At 36.9% G+C, this 20443-nt stretch overlaps 1 long non-coding RNA gene across 3 annotated transcripts in view; it reads left to right on the top strand.

Annotated features, from left to right (window-relative positions):
- Positions 1-210: 210 nt before the first annotated feature.
- Positions 211-20443, top strand: part of LOC103348872 (uncharacterized) — a 36644-nt gene continuing 16411 nt past the window's right edge. Inside the window, exons 1-4 of one of the 3 annotated variants that reach the window (XR_011387572.1) lie at positions 211-365; positions 988-1039; positions 10986-11016; positions 15075-15134. This is a non-coding gene — a long non-coding RNA (uncharacterized lncRNA). Of the gene's footprint in view, positions 366-987; positions 1040-10985; positions 11017-14556; positions 14667-15074; positions 15135-20443 lie in introns of all 3 variants that reach the window. The other 2 variants (XR_007920581.2, XR_011387571.1) reach the window with 2 other exon arrangements.

Raw genomic sequence — 20443 nt, 5'->3', positions numbered from 1 at the left:
AGTTACTTTCTGGATCTTTACATTTGGAAATCCCAGCACCCCCTGAAAGTCACTGGGTCTGAGACTAAACCCGCCAGTTTTCCCAACCTCCTCCAAGCTAGTCCTCCCCCTTCCTTTCTTTGGCCTGGAAAGTCACCATTTTCCAAGCCTTCAGAAGTTATTTCTTCCTTGACTCACCCACTTTCAACGTTCTATGGACTTGTAACCTAGTAACTGAACCTTTGGAACTAAACAAAAACTAATTTAAATAGACTTTCTTTTTCTTGGATCGCGGCTTTCAATCAACAGTCAAAACGTTACCATCCTTAAGTAACATTAGGAGAAGATTCCATTCTTTTGGAGCTCCCTGCACAGATCTTGGACAGGTATTTTTCCACTGCTCTTTAACTCCTGTGGTTATATCCCAAGGCTACTCTCTGTTCATGTTCCCCTCACCAGGCAGGTTTTCTTGTGTGCTGGTAAGATAGTTCAAACCTGGCTGTCTTCTATTTGTGTTTCTTGGCTTTCAGAATGTTTAGTCATGTCTTATGATAAATGGTGGAAGAGTTGGCTGACACACTGCCTCCCTTTGTCCCACTAGAATTTTCCAATTTTATTTTTCTTGTCTCTGGGGAGAAAGCAAATCCACTGGCTTAACTGAATGAGATGCCACTGTTTCCTCCTGTCAGGTACTTCTACTTTTTATGAGTGATTTTCCCGAGATGTCTTCTCTTATTGGTCTTAGAAGAGTAGAGTCCCTCCAGTCCCATTGTCTTTTTCTACCTAAGAGGGTGAGGGAGACAATACTTGACTCCTCTTGTGTTTTCTGTTGAGGTATGGTGCATCTGGGATGCCTGTTTGGAAGGAGAGGTTTGCTGGTTCAACTGCCCAGGGCATCTAGCTCCTATAGATCACTCAACTATTACTACTATCTTTACCACTAACTATTCAGTTATTTGCCACTATATTTGGTGAAGCTATTTAAAATGTCTTTTTCTTGAATTTCAGGTCTTAGTGACCAGTTCTGGGGTGACAGAGAGGTCCCAGTTAAGTTCCTGTTGTAAGTCATCAAATTGTCTTCCTATATCCTTTCATATATTTTGCACATCCATGGTAGGATCAAGAATGTTATTTTTGTCTGTGCATATGGATGGGTATATTGTAGTTGCAGCAGGGACATTATTTTGTTTTAAAAACCCCACTTAAAGTAGAATATGAGATACAAATGTTTGGTGTTGACGAGCTAATTTATATCTTTATTATCTGTTAGGTGATTTTTCCTACTTGACTTTGGCACTTTAAGATCCCATCATACCTTTTAAAATCAGGAAGGCCTGATATAGCATTTCTCCCCCTTTTTTTTCAGGCTACAAAGTTTATATTTTGAGAGGAATTTAAAGATGCTAGTGGCTTTCTCTTTTGCATTTCTCTATGTCTTAAAAGGAGAGAGTACTCTGGATCCTCCTGGGAGACACAATAGGAGATGGCAGTGCAAACATGCCATGTGTGTTTTTGACATTCCTGTTTTCCTAAACTTTTCAATTATTTTCTCTACAATATGCAAAGGAACTTCTGGAATCTCACTCTCATCATCCATAGTCCATTACTGAGTCTGAGTTGTAGCTAAGTTTCAAACAATAGAGCTCGTATATGAAATTTAAAATTTCTGACAAGTATATCATATGGATAACTTTGGCCTAGTCCAATATTGTATTCAGTTCTACTTTTTGCCATTGTTAGAATTCATACTTTTCAGAAATTTTCTATGTCCACACAGTTGATCAGAGTGTCATGTTTTAGGGCCCATTCATTCCCTAATTCTTTGTATAAAGGACTTGGTGGATTATAAATTCAAGTTATTTTAATACTAATAACTATTCATTTGTTGTATCTAAATCTCATCCATTTCTACTCTATAGTTAGCTAAATTATCATTTAAGATTCATTTCTAGAAACTGTGTTTACCATCCCGTGACCCTTGTGGAAATAATCATGCATTAACAGAATTATTTTACTAAGAGGGAAGTTGAACTAAATAAAAAAGAATGGAATGCAAGGAGCAACATTTGGGCAAAAGAAGGTGAAGTCTTATCAACTCAAAGTAAATACCAGGTATTACAAAGAGACTAATTTGAAGAACATTTCAAAGGAAAGAATAGCTAAAGCACTAGATGATACAGGCTTGTCATTATTCAGTAATATTCACTCACTCTGTACTCTCCATATTCATGCGAGTATACTTCTCTAACTTACGGAAGTTGGACTTGAACTTGTAACTTGCTTTGGCCAAAGGGATGCTAATAGAGAAATGTACATAACTGTGTCATTAGCTCCTGATTTCCTGCTTTTTGCAATGAGATGAGTACGTTTTGGGTAGCCACTGGGTCAGGGAAGATGGGAGACAGCAAGAGCGGGTAGGGACACAATGCACAGTTTGGACCCGGTGTTCAGTCCAGCCAGGTCTTGCTTGCCAGATGTGGATAGCCGAGCGAAAGACACGTGTGAGAGATGACTGCTTACTGTCGAATGCTGCTGGGAGTTTTTGGTTGTCAGTTGAGCAGAAATAGCTAACTGAAGCATTTGATATCAATAAGGATGTAAAAGCCCACAAAATTAGGTTTAAAACTTCCTAAGTTTTTCGAGTTATTTTGGAGAAGTGTTGACTAATTCTTAAAAAATTACTATTGTCTTATGAAAATGTTATATATGTATATATATGCATATATAGTATAAAATTCAAACTGTACAAAGGATACTCACTGAAAAGTGTTGTCCTCCTCATACTTGTTCAATAAGTCATGGTTTCCTTTCTCCTGAGGCAATGAACTGTGACAGTTTGATAGGCATACTTCCAGAGATATTTTGTACATATTAATTTATTTGCATATACAATTTTATGAGTATATAAGTATATACAAAAATAGTAACATTACACACACATAAATGTTCTTTGCATTTTCTTATTAAATTGCATAGTTGATGATTGTTCTGTACATATAGGGCTGCCTAAATTTAGCACTTATAGGACTACCTAACAACCTATTGTTTGAAATAACAAATTATTTAACAGTCCAATTTGTATAATGATTACCTTTAATTTTTAGGCAAGATTTGTTTATGTGTTTACTTGAAAGGGAGAGTGACACAAGAGAGGGAGAGACAGAGACAGAGAGAGAAATCTTCCATCTGCTGGGTCACTCCCTAAATGCCCACACAGATGGGGCTGGGCAAGGCTGAAGCCAGGAGCCTGGAAGTTCATGCAAGTCCCCCACATGAACAGCAGGAATCCAAGCTTTCTCAGTTCCTTGAATTATTTTGAGAAGTGTTGACTAACTTTAAAAAAAATTACTGCTTTTTAAAATTTATATATTTATATATATGTACATATAACCAAAATTCAAACTGCAGAAAAGGTATTTAACAAAAAATGTTCTCCTTGTCATGCTTATTCAATAGCTCTTTGCTTTCTCCAGAGGTAACCAACTGATACGGTTTTATAACTGTACTTCCAGAGTCAACATCTGCTGCCATCCCAGGCACATTACCTGAATTTGGATTGAAAGCAGATAACTAGTGGTGCTTAAATACGGGATGTGGACATCCCAAGCACTGCTTAACCTGCTGTGACACAATACCCACCCCACGATCACCTTTAAATACTGTAATGCAAGTACATATGTTATTTATTAATGATAATTATGGAAAACATAGAATATATTTCTAAACCATTTATGGAAAAAAAGGAAGAAAAAAACCATCAGCCCGTTAGAAGGCAAGAAAGGTGGAAAAAGGAAGAAAAGAAAATGTATGGTAAACGGAAAGTTGAAATTCTATGGTATTTTATGGTAAAAATAAATCCAAATAGATCATGTAACATCATCATAACGCATGTGAGCAATATTTTGCAATTAAAACATAAAGATTCTCAAGTTGAAGTGTTTTGAAAGGCCAGCAGTATCTATGGTGTTTCTAACCTATTCACTGACACATTACACAAAACCTACACTTGATCTTAACCAAAAGGCCGAGAAGTGATACACAAAACCTTAAACATTGTTGCACAGAACTTCAATTGAAAACATGATTGAATCTATGGGGATAGAAAAGAGATATCAGGATATAATAATCAAAATTAATCAGGATTAGTTATATACATACCAGAGAAAACAGACCTTAAGAAAATAATTCTTAGGTTTAAGAGGCTATGAAATCATAATAACTTACAATGCTTCAGAAAGACAAAACACTTCTCAGTCTGAAGGCATGTAACAAAAGGCTTCAAAATATGTAAAGTGAAAATGGCCAGACTTTCAGGAAGAAATTATATCTGGATAATTAACACCTTCCTCAAAAGTCAATAGATTTAAACTAAGCTAAAGTGTAATGATAAAGAAAATTTAAGTAACATGTTTGAGAATTTGGTCCATTGGTTTCAATGTAGGCACTCAGAATGAATAGAGAATGTACATTCTTTTAAATACTTACAGATTGTTTTGAAAATAATTCATCTCATAGGTTCAGAAGAAATTTGAACACATAATAAGAAATCAATAGCATGTAGATTGCATTTAAAATCAAAATAATATAATTTTATAAAATGAAAAGGAAACAAAGGTCCCAGGCCTATCTCAGCAGACTAAATTCTTAACAATTTTTGGGTCAAAGAAGAAATAATCATAAAAACTATGACATTTAGAACTGAATTTCAATGAATGTATTCCATTAGAAATTTGTGGATTATAAGGCCCATTATAGAAGTTCTTAGTGAACATTTTTTTCCCTCTTCCTCCTTCCCTACTTCCATCCCTTCCTTCCTTCTTCTGCTTCTCTTCCTCCTCCCCAACCCCAAGCCTCATCTTTTTCCTCTTCCTCCTTTTTTGAGATTACTACTACTCTTATTTTTTTTTTTTTGGGGGGGGGGTCTACCCACTGTCCCCTAGTGCCATTTTTCCAGTATTGAAAAACTCAGGCTGGCACCACGGCTCACTAGGCTAATCCTCCACCTGCGGCGCCGGCACACCGGGTTCTAGTCCCATTCAGGGCGCTGGATTTTGTCCCAGTTGCCCCTCTTCCAGGCCAGCTCTCTGCTGTGGCCAGGGAGTGCAGTGGAGGGTGGCCCAAGTGCTTGGGCCCTGCACCCGAATGGGAGACCAGGAGAAGCACCTGGCTCCTGGCTTCGGATCAGTGTGGTGCGCCGGCCGCAGCTGCCATTGGGGGGGTGAACCAACAGTAAAGGAAGACCTTTCTCTCTCTCTCTCTCTCTCTCACTGTCCACTCTGCCTGTCAAAAAAAACCCACACACACAAAAAAAAACAAAAACAAAAAAACCTGTCATTTTCACACTACTTCCTTTGCTCTCAACCTCTTTTGTCATTGATCAGAGACTTATCTCACTAAACTGTATAATTAGAAAGAATACAATAAACTAAATTGTACACAATTCAACATAACTTAGTATGGTTCTTTAATGATTATTTGAATAGAAGCAAGATAAACTATTTTAGAGTTAGATAAACATACATTTTAATGGAATGATAGGCATTGTGCACAGTGAAATGAGTAAATATTTTAAAGAAGATTTTCTCAGAAACATCATGAAAATTGTTTTAACTTGAGGCTGGCTCTATAAAACTGATTTAACAATGCTTTAATAGTCTGTTTCCAACTCACTCTACTAAGGAAATTTTACATACAAGTACACAGAATAGTTTTTGGGAGAAATTTTGGATGAATGAGTACAAATCCATATAGACAGATTATATATATATATGTATGTGTGTATATATATATATATATATATATATAAACTTACCAGGCTTAGTCTGTACTAGACATCAAGATCAGCTTACTGTGGATTTGACTGGCTAATGTTTAAAAATGAACAGCCAGAACCAGTTTGGGCAAGTCCAACTGCTAAGTGAGTCACCAGAAACTACACTGCTAATCTTCTTTTGAAATAACTGATTGTTTTCCTTTTAGTTTTTTTCCAGGGTCAAATAGAGTTTCAGCATTCCAAGAAGGAAGATGGAACTCTCTCTTTGTTTTATAATATTTTGTCTTTCTGTCAAAAATATTGATGCATATAATTCAACAACTGTGTTTCTCGACAGGAATGTATTTTAAGACTATAGTTTATTTACATGACACATAAAGGAAACAGTTCTTATATTTTGGGAAATTGTTTTTTCATTAGAGGTGGTTCCATTTTCAGTCATTTTGTAAGCTCTGAGTGTGAAGAACAAGATCAAATAAGAAACAATTTTGTGCAGGAAATTATATAAAATTTCATTGAGTCCATTATTTAATTTAAGTTGGAACTCAAATATCTACACACATGAAATACTCTGTAGCTTAAGGAAAAGATTCCCAATTATTTTTTAACTCTAAAACAAATTGATACTGTTTCTATGTTGAGGGAATCTTAGTTTTTTGTAAAATACAAGAAGCCAGTTGAGTAATGTTTCTAGCTATAGATAACTATTTTCTGAGTGTTTAGAATGTCCCTGTCAATGAAAATGTGCAGTGGAGGGGAGGAAGAGAATCCTTTTTCTCTATTCTCATATGTTCAACAGCTGAGTCTGATGAGTTACACTGACAAAATATTGATTAACAGGATAAAAAGCATATCAACCTTTTTATGTCAGTATCTTGATTTTTATGTGCAAGGATCCCTTAAAGAAAAGACATAAAGACCAAATCATGTGGTTATACATGATCAGGAGGGGGCATATATACCATATTAACAAAGGGTAGTGCATTATAGAGAAGTGACAAGACAGCAGAACAGTTGTTTGGGCTTCTAGGGGCAGTAAATTATTGAGAGGTAAGTACATAGAGGAAACTAACAGAAGATAAAAGTTATTTGGTCATGTTTTGCATATATAGAGTTCTCTCGACACTCTTTTCATCTCTAATGATGCCATATTAATTCTTCCTTCTTGGTATGAGTAGGGAAATGCATGTCCTGCTTTTAGGAAGAGGGGAAGCTCAGAGAGCTTTCTGTTATCTGCTATTTATCAGCCACCTTCAGCCCAAAACAACTGTTATGTAAAGTGTCATATTTTCATCCCCTTCAGCGTCATCTGAGTTAATCATCATACAGCTACTATCATAATAATCTCTATGTTACAGATGATGAATATGAAGCTTAAGAAGGTTAGAGAGCAGGACTTTATGATGATAGTTATCACTATCCCCAGGGGTAAAAATCTGTGCTGGTAAAAATGATTAAAAGAAAAAAGCTCTTACTTGTATCTCTGAAAATTGTCCTATGGGTACATAGCAAAAGGAGAAATATTCATTCAAGAAAATGTACTAAGTTTAGGTAAGAATAAGAAAAGTAAGTATAGTATTTGAACCCCAACTTGCCTCAGTGTCTGGCCTGGCATTGTGGCTCTATTCCAGTGTGTGGGGCCAAGCTGAGGCTCTTTGTATCTCTAACTTTTGACCTGGGAAGCAATATCTTCCTATGAGGCGTAGGCAGCCAGAAATTTTTATCCTCCTCACTCCATCTTGCAGAAGCAGTTATGTCCAAGAGGACTGAGAATCTTCTTTCCATGCAGGCTTAATTTGTATGGCAGAAACTCTACCCAAGCACATCAGACATAGACTACGGAGGCCCTAAATACAGATAACACTTGTCCATCCGGCTTACTCAATAGGTTGAGGTTCTGTGTCAACAGGTCAAGCCAAGAAGACAAAGGCCTGCCAACACCTGCCTCCATAATCAGTTGTAGAGTGGAAATATTACTCCTGGAAAATCAGACCTCAGACTCCAGCTCTCACATGGTGACACAGAGGTTCTGTTCAGTGTGTAGGACTTGCCATAAAGAGGAAGAATTCTGTAACTCTTTCTTAGATTGCTCTTACTTGGAATGAGTGGAGAACTCCATTCCTAAGGGTGTTGTCATAAACGGAGGTTTTGGTGGACAGCATCTATGAGAAGCTGGGTAGCACTAATATAAGCAAAATTGAAGAGCAATCAGAAGACTAATACAGAGAAGCAGGGAAAGAGAATGCCCAGAAAAGCTTCCTTAGGATCCTAATCAACTCTGGTGATGAGAAAGGTTGTACATGTAACCCAGTCTGTACATACTTAGGAAAATGGAATCACAATTACGTGAGACTGGGGACTCATTTCTTCCATTGTCTCTATTTTTCAATAAAAATGACAATAAACATTACCCTCTTCTTGCTCTGCCTTTGTGTTTTGCAAGCATAACACATAATGGGTCCATATTTACAGATTGAGAGTTTTGTCTTGGAATGGGCAATAGTTAGTGACTTTGTGATGTATTAACTAATGTGACATAGATGATGAAATTGGAAGTTTTGGGCTAGAGATATTCAGATGAGATTTTGAACTTCAAATTGTTGCCTTAAAGGGTTGATACTTTGAGGGATTTGGGAGTGGGGTGAATGGATTTGCATTTGGGTTATACATGAATTTTTGGAGGCTAGAGGGCAGACGATAGCAGGCTAGATAGTGGACTCAATAAAGATGTTCACATCATGATTCCTGGAACCTGTGAAAACCACCTTACATGGCCAAAGGGACTTTGCAGATGTTACTAATTTTTTAAAAATTCCATGCATAATTTTCCATAATATGAATTTTCCATGAACTTTTTGAGGTATTTCTTTAGTCTTATGGCAATCATTTAAACACACACACACAAATATAATTACACATTTTGTTCAGAGAATAAAGTTGCTACACTAGAAAATATGCACTTAATTAAGCAGGCCACACAGAAGACTCATAGAATGAAAAATGCCCTAAACAGCACTCTGGCCTCAGAATCAGTCTTTAAGGCATTTGGATCTGGCTAAAAAGCCCATGAGAGCATTTCAGGCATGGAAAACCAAGACACTGTGGCAAAAAATGTCCTACATGAAGGATCTCTGTGAGTGAGATCCAGTGGAAAAAAGAGGCCATCAAAGAAGGAGGTACATTTCTCTGAAGGGAGGAGAGAACTTCTATTTTGCTTATGGCCCTGTCTACATACTGACAAAGTTTGTGGACTCAAAGGGCTTCCCTAGCCTCATCAGCTGATGACAAGAGCTTTGGGTGACCACTGATGTCATAAATAAGAGTGTCAATTGTTAAATCAACAACAGGAGTCACTGTACACTTGCTCTCCATGTAGGACCTCTGTCCTTACTGAGTTGTACTATGAGAATTAATGGTAAAATTAGTCTTCAAACAATACTTTATACTTTGTGTGTCTGTTTGGGTGCAAACTGTTGAAATCTTTACTTATTTTAGAGTTGATCTTCTGTATATAAAGATAATTAAAATGAATCTTAATGAAGAATGGGATGGGAGAGGAAGTAGGAGGTGCGAAGGGAGTAGGGGTGGGAGGGTGGATATGAGGGGAAGAACCACTATATCCCTACAGCTCTATCTATGAAATTTATATTCATTAAATAAAACTTTCTAAAAATATCCACTTAATTTTAAGTAAGGCAATAAACAAGATGTATGGGAAGAAATAAAATATATAGAGGAAATAAGCAAAATTATAGATGTAAATCTCAACAAATTAGCAGGGTTATTAAGTGCAATTTTATTAAACAATCCAATCAAATTTGATAGACTGAATTAAAAACAAGATCAATTTCTGTGTTGTCTATAGGTGATACACTTGAAATTGATGAAAAAATAGAAGATAGGCTGAAAGTGAAAGGATGGAAAACAGACTCATCAACCAAAGTGTAACCATAAAAGAGTTTGTGTGGGTACAAGAATATCAGACAAAATAAACTTCAAAGGACAAAAAGAGTCATTTAATAATGATTAAAAAAGGGTCAATCCATCAGGAGGATATCATAATTATAACCATTTGAGCTCCAAAATTGACTGAGCTAAGGCAAGAAATAGAAAATTCAAAAATAGTAGTTAAAAACTTCAATCTCCCATTTCAATGTTGGATAGAACAACTAGACAGAACATAGACAAGTTAAACTGTTATTCAGCAATAAAAATAAATGAAGTGTTAGCCTTGCTACTAATTGGATGAAACATGAAAATGCTATGCTCAGTGAAAGCCGATACAAAAGTCAGATATTATGTAATTTCATGGATATGAAATAGGCAGAAGAGGCACACTAGCTAAACAAATTGTGGTGATGCACTCACTGTGTTTGCTCCAGTTTTCTACATCCCCAGGCACTCTGGCTTCCCTTGTTTTTTCACTCTTAAGTTGCCAGCACTCTCTTTTTGTTGGAGAGTTGGCCCCAGGCTGCTAGAATCTACTTTTTCAGAAGAACCTGGGGGCTTATATCCCCCAGGTGCAATTCTTTACCAATGACTGACAGGAGTGAGAGATTTAAATGTTTCAGCTGTCTTGGCTTGATCAGGAGAAATCTGGGGTGTGACCTGTACTGCCTTCAGACATTCTCTGTTTCACAGAGCCAAAAGTTCCCTCCATGAGACTGCTGGGTAAGATACCCCTGCTTAGCTACCTTACCTTAGCAGTCCTATCTTCTCACTTTTCTTCCAGTGTTTCTGGGAAAACTTTCCACTAAGTGTGCACACATGAATACTAATGTTTGAGGCTGTGTCTAGGAACCCCAATTTAAGGCAGAGATCATAAGGATTTTAATCTTCTCCAAAAAAGCACTGGTAAGAATGAAGGGAAGATCAGTCATCCTGTTCTACCTTTTTGACTAAGCTTTCTCTACTGACATATCTCAGATGTGCTTGGGAAGAAAATCAACTCATTCTGGACATTCAGGTTCATTTATGAAGTTGGTAATTTATGTCCAGACTTCAGGAAAGAGGTCAGACCTAGCAATATATTAAATTAAAACAAGCTGGGTTGTAAACTCATAATGTATGAGTTATGCTGATTTACTTTTCTGTGAACTACCTGCCTATCCTCACCTAATTTTAAAATTCAGTACAGCTGTGAGTTTCATTAAATGTTTATGATCCTATTATAGGATATATTTTTAGCCTTAATAAAAGGAAGTTGATAAAGCTTCATTATCTGTCGTTTCAGAGGAAGAATAAAAAAATCTAACATCTACCAAGTGAGTCTATAATATGTCATCGTAAATCTTCTATTTCCCAAGCCTTTGTATCTCTCTGACATCAAAGATAAATGACTATTACTAGAATTAATATCTCTTAAATATATCATGATTCTTCAACATTATTACCAAAAGGCTGTTATGAAAACTTCACTAAAATAGAATTTGATTTTCTTTCTATGAAGTGTAAGGGTGACTGATTTTTTAGTACCTGTAGTGGAAATGTCTTCCATATTAACTCGACAGGTTTTGTTAGAGGAATAAAATTATTTTATATGTAAGAAAGGAAATTACAAAATGTACTGGGAAAATTATTCTAGTTTTTCATATTTTGAAAACCATGATCATTTAAATTATGTTGCTGGAAGAGGCTAGTGCCACTTCTAGGTGCTCAGTCTTGCTTTAAAATAACATGAACGTGATAGCAAAATAATTCAACTTAATTGACCAAGGGAGAGCTCTTAAGAAATAGCCTTCAGATCTTTGAAGTAGCTTTGTTTCTCCTACCAGAGTCAAAGGATAATTTTAGCCTAAGTTTCTTTGTACTAGTGTGAGTAACAAACATAATTTCTCCAGAAACGTGTGCTATGTAAAAGCTCCTATAACAGTTGCTATGGAACCAGCATCTAACACTAATGTTATTAAGGCTCATTTTGGATTGGAAGGAAATGCAACTATAAGGCATTGGAAACTGCTTCCACAATTTGAGGCTGAAGAAGCAAAGAAAAAATAGGAGAGTAGCAAACAAACTGAAGAAAATATTTGCAAGTATTAGTTGTACGTGAAGATGCTTTATTTTTTAATGGCGGTAGTCTAAGAAAACTAAGTATTTTCTAGGGCTATTTTCTATGTTAGCTATCAGTGAAAAGATCTTTTAACTTCCGGAATTATGATATTTTTATTTTAAGAGTTAATGATTATTAGATATGGAGTCAAGGCCAAACAATACTGGGGCATATCAAGTTTTAGAAATTTGCTCTTTCTTTTCAGGTATGTATCAGTGGAGGTAAAACTATGAAATAATTAAAGAATGTTTTACTTATCCTATGCCCTTGAGGCATGTAGGGAGATTTCTGCTTCCTCTACTCTTTCCCACCATCAAAGGTAGCTCTTTGACAGGAAGGACTTGAATTCTCACTGAGAGCCAGTGGCTGCAGAAAAGCTTACACCTACTACTGTGAGAGGTTTCCAGAAAGTTTGTGGAAAATGTGTATTATGAAAAAACTATACATTGATTTCACCTTTTTTTTATACCAAACTAGCTTATTTTTTAAGATTTTATTTATTTATTTGACAGGTAGAGTGACAGATAGCAAGAAGGAGAAATGGAGAGAAAGGACTTCCTTTGCTGGTTCACTCCCCAAATGGCTGTGATGGCCTAACTAGGCCAATCTGAAGCCAGGAGCCAGGAGCCAGGAGCCAGGAGCCTCCTCCGTGTCTCCCATGCAGGTGCAGGGGCCCAAGCACTTCGGCCATCTTCATCTGCTTTCCCAGGCCATCAGCAGAGAACTAGATCGGAACAGGAGCAGCCAGGACTAGAACCGGTGCCATAGACAGAGGATTAAACTACTGCGCCCCTTGCTAGCCCCTCGCTTATCTTTTAATTCCATTTTCCCACAGACTTTTGGAAGTGTCCTCATAATATGTCATGCAATCTGTCTACCATCCCTTCCCTTGACTCCATTTTATACCTGTTTTCTCCATAGTTCTGATTTGCCTACTTAATTTTTGACCTAGTATTTTCTCTTTCTTTTGGAACCTCTCTTACAACCATTTTTGAGATATATGAATGAGTGCATAAGCAAAACTAAGACAAATGCTAAATGACGACTGTGCCACTATTGGCGTCATCTCAGTTTTATAGGTGAGAAAATTATAGACCCGATTGGTTACATGATCTTCCTCCACTTAGCAGTATTTTAGTTGCAAGCTGGGGCCTCAGGCTATTAGAGGCCCAATGCAACCCTTTGTAGCCCTCTTCTCCCCACTTTTCTGAGGATGTCTGTTAAGCCACGTTGGTTGTAATGATCAGAACACTAATTATCTTCATTTTTTTATGTGAAAGGTAAACAATTTACATTCAGGAACAGATTCCTGTCCAAGTTTGCAGCCATAGGTCTTACAAGTAGGTTGAAGCACTTTAGTTTGCTGCCAGTCTTCCCTCCTGAGGAAAATCCCTCACAACACAGGTGAATACAGGTGAATGCCATTGCTTTAGGGACTTACAAGGAGGAGACACTCATTAGAGAGATCAAGTACTACTGAAAGAAACAAATCACAGGGTTAAAAAACTGAGAAGAAATGGACTCCTTTATGTTGAGATCAGTACTTTTCATTATATTATTGTTACACCATCCCACAACCTATGATTGCAAATTTGTGTTCTCACGGAGCATATAATATGCAATGAAATTCTATTTCCACATTACCTTTGAATTTTATTGTTAATATGAAGAGCAGCTGTCTGAAAGGGTATGAATTTAATTATAGTTATGCACCTATATCATATTTGATGCTTCAGAGTTGTCCTCCAATTTTTAATTTTCTTGGACATCTGGATATTCAGTTTGACTCATTTGGCATATTTTTATCATCAAATTTTGTAGATTTTGAAAAAACCTTTTCTTCATAATGCTCTGTTCTTTTATTAAGCTAATCTTTACATTGAAAACCAGAATATTTTAAAATAAAATGTGTCAATAAATAACACTTATGAGAAAATAATAAATCAAACAATCACAGGTAACCTGTACATTTTCTTATTAAGTACAGTGTTACTAAAGCAAGAAAAGAAATCTGTCATGTTTCTGGGGGTGTGAAGGGATGCAAGACTAATACTCAAAGAGGAAAAAGTGGCTGTATGCTTTTCGAGCAAGAAAATGTTTCCCTATTGTTGAGGTTACTTTAGAAACTGTGCATTATTTTTACTACTCTCCTGTTGCTTTCTCTTTATATTTTTAGTAACTTCATTAGAAATGCCTTATATTTTGGTATACACTGCTAACACACATATTTTCCAGAATATATGTTGCCTAATTTAAGTAAGTCTTTATGTCAAAATCCCTAGTGTTTTTAATCCTTCTGAACTGTCTATAGCCTTAGAAACTCATCATAAAACATAGTAAAAGAACATATTTAAAATTTACTACATATTAAATTGGAACAAGTGATGTTGGATAATGATGAAGTGGATATAAAAACATTTAAACCTAAATATCATTTTAACTACTGGGTACTTATCAAAAGAATTACTGAAGAAAAACAATTGAAGGAATTAGCTGTTGTCACTATAGGGAGGTCATTTAACATATTCATGCATAATTTTTTTTCAAAGAAAAAACAGGCATTGAATTAAATGGATTCCAAAATTTATTTAATCTTATAAATGATCCATCTTTTAATTTCTCACTTAAAGAATTATCTAAGGTAAGTAATGAGAATATAGGAACATGTTCCTGTTTGTGTCAAAACCTTACATACTTTTGAGGGATGTACCTTAGATTAATCTAGTCTAACATCTGTTTAATTTGTATTATCTAGGGGCCAGAATAGTTGAAAACATGATTAATAATCAAAGTGAAACTAGACTTGTGATATAAGGAAACAAATCGAGAGACTACCAAGGAGGGAAGAAACTACTGGAATGCACTGTGAGAAAATATGATAGTGCTGGGTTAAAAAGAAATAGAACTGTTGTTATTAAGAAGGGTGGAATAGAACTGTGTGATAAAAAGATAGGAAAATCCGTAGAATTGGGAACAGTATTCATGTGAAGCTAAAATGAGGTTAGAAACAGAATTAGGCAGTGTATCCTTTATCAGGCTGAAGTTTGAAGTTGGATTGCCTGGTCCCCTATCCCGAATGTGTCACTTATGTCTCGGGACCTTAGACAATTTATTTAATCTCTCTAGGATTCAAATTTGTCACCTGTAGAATATAGAAGATGATAATACCTACCTCATAGGGTTGTTGTGAGAATTAACTAAGATTAAACGTTAATTTCCCAGCATAATATTAAGGAGGTGTTCAATAAATATTAACTCTCATTATCACCATAGGAGAGAGTGAAAGTGAGCAGATTGTATCTCCGTGGGAAAAATGACAAAGCTATACTTCAGGTACATATTCAATGGAAAAATCTCATTTTTTGAATATAGAGCATTTGATAGATTTTTGTCTTTGTCAGTGATAGTTTGATTCAGTAAAAGGTAAAGGAAGTTATTAGGAAAATTGGTCCTATCAACCTATGCAGTTGCACATGGGTTAGATGAAAAGAATACCAAATAAAGTATTGAAAGAAATCAGTGTAACTTTCCAGGACACTGCTGGCAAGATCAGATTCTAAATTGGTGAGACATAAGAAGAAAGGCCACATACTTAAATATTTCGGTGAATCTGACTGTCAGGATAATGTCAGAGGTGCTGCAGTCTAAAATGAACTGTGATTTATGAAAAATGTTAAGGTTAACAAAAATTTAAAAATATGTAGAGGAGTTTTAAGGGAAGCAGAATTAATAAATGTGAAGCATACTCTTTGATGAAGGCCATTAATGAGCAAAGTTTGAAGCCTGCTGGTGAAGTGGTGACAAACTCAGTTGCTATTAGCAGAAAAGGGGTCAAGATCCTAAACTCCTTCTACATGAGATTCAAAGTTGTTAAAATTTGTTGAGGTGAGCTGGGGTGGCCTTGACCAAGGTCCAAGAAAGAGTAAAGGTGACTCTGTAAGGCAAGCCAGTAACTGAAACACTGGCAAGCCAGCGAACAATGAGAAAAAAATTTTAATGGTCAAGATTTCACAAAATTATGGGCAGAAATGGCATTTATCTTCGGCAAGGCTGGTAACATTTCAACAGGCAAAAAAAAAATGTGTTATCATTAGCTGCATGAAGCAAATGGAAACCTGTCTTTTTTTTTTTTTTTTTTTTTTTTTTTACAGCAGATAGGCATAGACAGTGAGAGGGAGAGACAGAGAGAAAGGTCTTCCTTTTTCCGTTGGTTCACTCCCCAAATGGCTGCTACTGCCGGTGTTCTGCGCCGATCTGAAGCCAGGAGCCAGGTGCTTCCTCCTGATCTCCCATGTGGCTGAAGGGGCCCAAGCACTTGGGCCATCCTCCACTGCCTTCCCAGACCACAGCAAAGAGCTGGACTGGAAGAGGAGCAACCGGGACTAGAACCCGGAGTACCGGTGCCACAGGTGGAGGATTAGCCTAGTGAGCCGCGGCGCCGGCCTTGGAAACCTGTCTTTTATAAGCCAGATTTCATACAAAATACCAGCCCTTTGCATTTGGTGACCCTGTCAGGATTGAGGCTGCCTACTCTAGCGCGATTGCCTTCAAGAAGTTACCTTTGTTTCCTCCAACTTTACAGGGACAGATTTGAGCTGTGGCTTGAGTGCAGAGAGAATAAAATCAAGTGTGACCCTTTTGATATACATAAGTACACAGGAAGAATGCAGCGCTGTGTGAGACCAGAGAAACTCAACTTCCTACTTATTGAGGCAGATGTAACCTGGAGCAAGTCCTACTCTAGGTCAAAGGATCATTTCCCACTGACTCCATAATGGACAGATAACAAGAATGAATAACTTAGAAGGTGAAATTACATCAACAAACCAACATGTATAGTGCATGTAAAACCTTAATTATAAACTATCCCATTTGTTCATTAAATGTCTGTGCTCACATGAATAAGGTAGGCTCTGTTTATACAGTAAACTAGAATCACGAATACTAGCTTAGCTGACACTCCGCAACCTTGACATATACAGCATATGTTAAAAATGCCCATATACATGCAGTGCTGGGGAGTAAATGGATGAGAATGGATGAGACTCCTTTAGTCACTGTAGGCTCCCCTTGGCTGTGCCAGGGCTGAGACACATCTCTAAGCTTGAGGAACAAAAAAATAGGCTAAGGCCAGATAGTCACATAAGGAATACACTGAAAGTAAGTTTCCCTAGTTCTCTTTCTGGGTGTGCATGTATGAGCAAGCATGTGTATGCTTTAGAAGGAAGCACACTTATTTTAATCTTTATTCACAGAAAGCCTCATTTTCTGTGATCAACTAACTGCAGATGAGATAGCGAGTCTTGAAACAAATCTTGTTCTTCATAATGTAATTGACTGGAAACTTGGATTAACATACAGATATGAAGAACTCATTCATGAAGAATCTACACTATGAAATCATCAGGATGCTGGCATGGAACCCAACTAGGAGCCTGACTTCTAATGTTGAAATTCTTTTATTGTGTTAAAATACACTATTCTTAATATATTACCTTTCATGTTAAAAAGAGTTAACACTAAATTTTATTTATGTAAGATTTTTCATTTTACATTTAATTTAATGAGCAGTATCAAATTTTATGGGCACTGTTTTTCAATTTCTACTACTCAGAGGACATTGGTAATGTGCTGACTTGACATAAGGAGCACATAGCAGCAAATGGTGTGATCAGGTGTGGAGCAGTGCACAGCTATAATCCTAAAGCAAAGGTCCTGTCAGCTAATAAGAAATCAGATATTCCTTTCTCCTCTTCCATGACTCAGCCTAGGCAATGCCTGTCCCTATTACAGAAGGACCTAAGGCTTTAAAACGTTGAGAATGGGGAATAATAAAGGACATTATTGATGTCCTCAGTGAATCAGAGTGATGAGAATAAAATAATCAAATGCACAGCACAATGGGAAGCACTATAATAAAATGCTTAAAAGTATGCACTCTATGGCCAGATTATCAGAATCTGGTGGCCTCATTACCTCTTATCTATTATTTATTAAATGGTGAGTTTATTATCCTCTGTCTATCCATTTGCTATCTCTAATGATGACATTTATTTATAGTATTATTCTGAAAATTAAATAAATTAATAAATTTAGACTCTGGATAATGATAAATACCAATAAACATAACATACTTTATGTATTGTAGCAACTCCAACCAATTTAGGCCTAAACAAAATGGCAGAAAGTTCCCCAAAAACATTTAATGTTTATATGCTGTTTGAAGAAATTTGATACACTGGAGACCATTCTGTGATTAGCTGATTAGAGAAGCTAATAGAGAAAATAATTGACACCGATGGCACTGGGCCCTTTACCAAGGCCTCAGACAGTGAGTCTTTCTGGAATAGCAATGGCTGGTATGTGTTGAGCACTGGTTACACACTATACAAAAATCTAAGCATTAGCATGCACGAATGTTTTTTATAGCCTCACAACATTACTGTGAAAAAGGAACAGTTGCTATAATTATTACTTAAAATATATTTTTATTTTAAGGCACAGAGAGAGAGAGAGAGAGAGGAAGAGAGAGAATGGGGGGAGTAGAGAGAAATGTCCCCAATCTGCTTATTCAATCTCCAAATTCCTCCAACAGGCCAGGCCAAAGCTGGGAACTCAATCCAGATCTCCCGTATGGCTGACAGGGACCCAGCTACCTGAGTCATTTCCTGCTGCCTTCCGTGGTTGGCACTGGCAGAAAGATGGAATTAGAAGTGGAGCCAGGCCTTGAATCCAGGCATTCTGATACCAGATGTGGGTGTCTTAACCACAAGACCAAATACCTGCACCTGACCTCATTTTTAAAGAATAGAAAATGGTGACAAAATTTCAAGTAATTTGCCCAACATAAAATAAATTGCAGAGCTAGTATTTGAACCTAAAAGTGTGATCCCACATTACTTACTTGTATACTATATTGCCTCTTACTAAATCCTTGAACATGCTCTTTCTGTAACATGTGTATAAGCAAGGTAACCGAGAATCACCAGTCATCCATTTCTTTATCTGGCTGATAACCTAAAGGAACTTGAGATAAACCTAAAGACAAACAGGAAAAAAAAATCAACAGAACTATTAGGTTTTCTTTACTCCAACAATATGTCCAAAGAACTCAAGTCTTTATCTGGTAAATCGTGGAGACTCAATTTCCTTGTCTTTAGAACAGGAATAACACCTATTCCATGAGGTTGTTGTGATCATTAAATTAAGTAATTTGAGTCAAGTACTAACTATGGTGCCTGCAATATGGTAGGTGGCTGCTAATAGTATTGGGGTTACAGCCTTGAGAGTTAGGTTTCCTCAGAGTAAGGACAAGTGGGGAACTCGAGGGAGAAGAAAAAGATTGGAAAGAACTTGAGTGGGTTAAAGAGAAGGTGCCAAACACGCATAGCCCATGCCATGCAGATTTGTGTTCAGCCCTGGGGTTGTTCAGATTCTCTCTTTTCTGCTACTCTCCTTGCTGAAAGCTGTGTCCTTTTAAAGCATATGGGTAAGTATCAGATTGCGTGTGAAAATCAAAGAGGCACTAGTCTAAAAATATGTAACCTGGATTCTATTCCTGGCCCAGCTACAGACTCCTGTTAACTTATTAATATGTGTAAGCCTCAATTTCTTATACAACATATCGATGGAATGAAATGCTTCCCTCTGCACTGACAGGAATTTGGGATGGCGACTGGGCATCCATGCGCTCCTGTTCTCTTGACGGAAGCCATATGTACAAGTGAGGCTTCCACTGTTAGGTCACATTTGCTTTGGTTAAAAAAGCAGTTTAGAGACAGGCAAAGGGGAGTTCTATCTATGCATCTTATAAAAGGGAAACAGTGTTCATTTAGTTGGAATTCACATTCTTGATGAATTTTGAATTTTTGAGAAAAAAGTTTCTGAGTTTTAACTTTTTTCCCATTTAGAGGTTTATTTATTTGTAACTGATACAAAGAAATTGTACAGAATTGGGGAGCTCCCATGTGATGTTTTCATACACACATTCATTGCATAATGTTCAAATCAGGGTAAACACATCTGTCTCCTCAAACATTTATCATTTTGTTATGGTGAAACATTCAAGATCCATTCTTCCAGCTTTAACAATATATGTACAGTACACTTTCATTATCTGTAAGTTACCCTCTTGTGCAACAGAACAGCAGAATTTTTTCTCTCGTCTCACTATACTTTAGTATTGTTAATCAACCTTTACCCATTTCTCCTTCCCCATTACTAACTTTTATAAAATTTAAAATTATTGGGCCGGCACTGTAGTGTAGTGGATAAAAGCTGCTGCCTGCAGTACCAACATCCCACATGTGGCCCCATTCAAGTCCCTGCTGCTCTACTTCCAATGCAGCTCTCTGCTCTGGCCTGGGAAACCAGCAGGAGACGATCCAAGTGCTTGGGCCCCTGCACCCACGTGGGAGACCTGGAAGAAGCGCCTGGATCCTGGTTTTGGATCAGCACAGTTCTGGACCATTGCAGGCATCCTGGGAGTGAACCAGTGAATGGAAGACTTCTCTCTCTCTGCCTCTGCCTCTGCCTCGCTCTAACTCTGCCTTTCAAATAAATAAATAAATCTTAAAAAAAACATTGCACACTGACAGAAGAAATTTAGCAAATACCCACTTTGCTTCACCCTGCTAAGGTAG

This window comes from Oryctolagus cuniculus, chromosome 3, assembly GCF_964237555.1.
Source record: "Oryctolagus cuniculus chromosome 3, mOryCun1.1, whole genome shotgun sequence".
Taxonomy (NCBI): Eukaryota; Metazoa; Chordata; class Mammalia; order Lagomorpha; family Leporidae; genus Oryctolagus; species Oryctolagus cuniculus.
The sequence above is the reverse complement of the archived record's forward strand: the minus strand, read 5'-3'. Positions and strand labels throughout refer to the sequence as shown.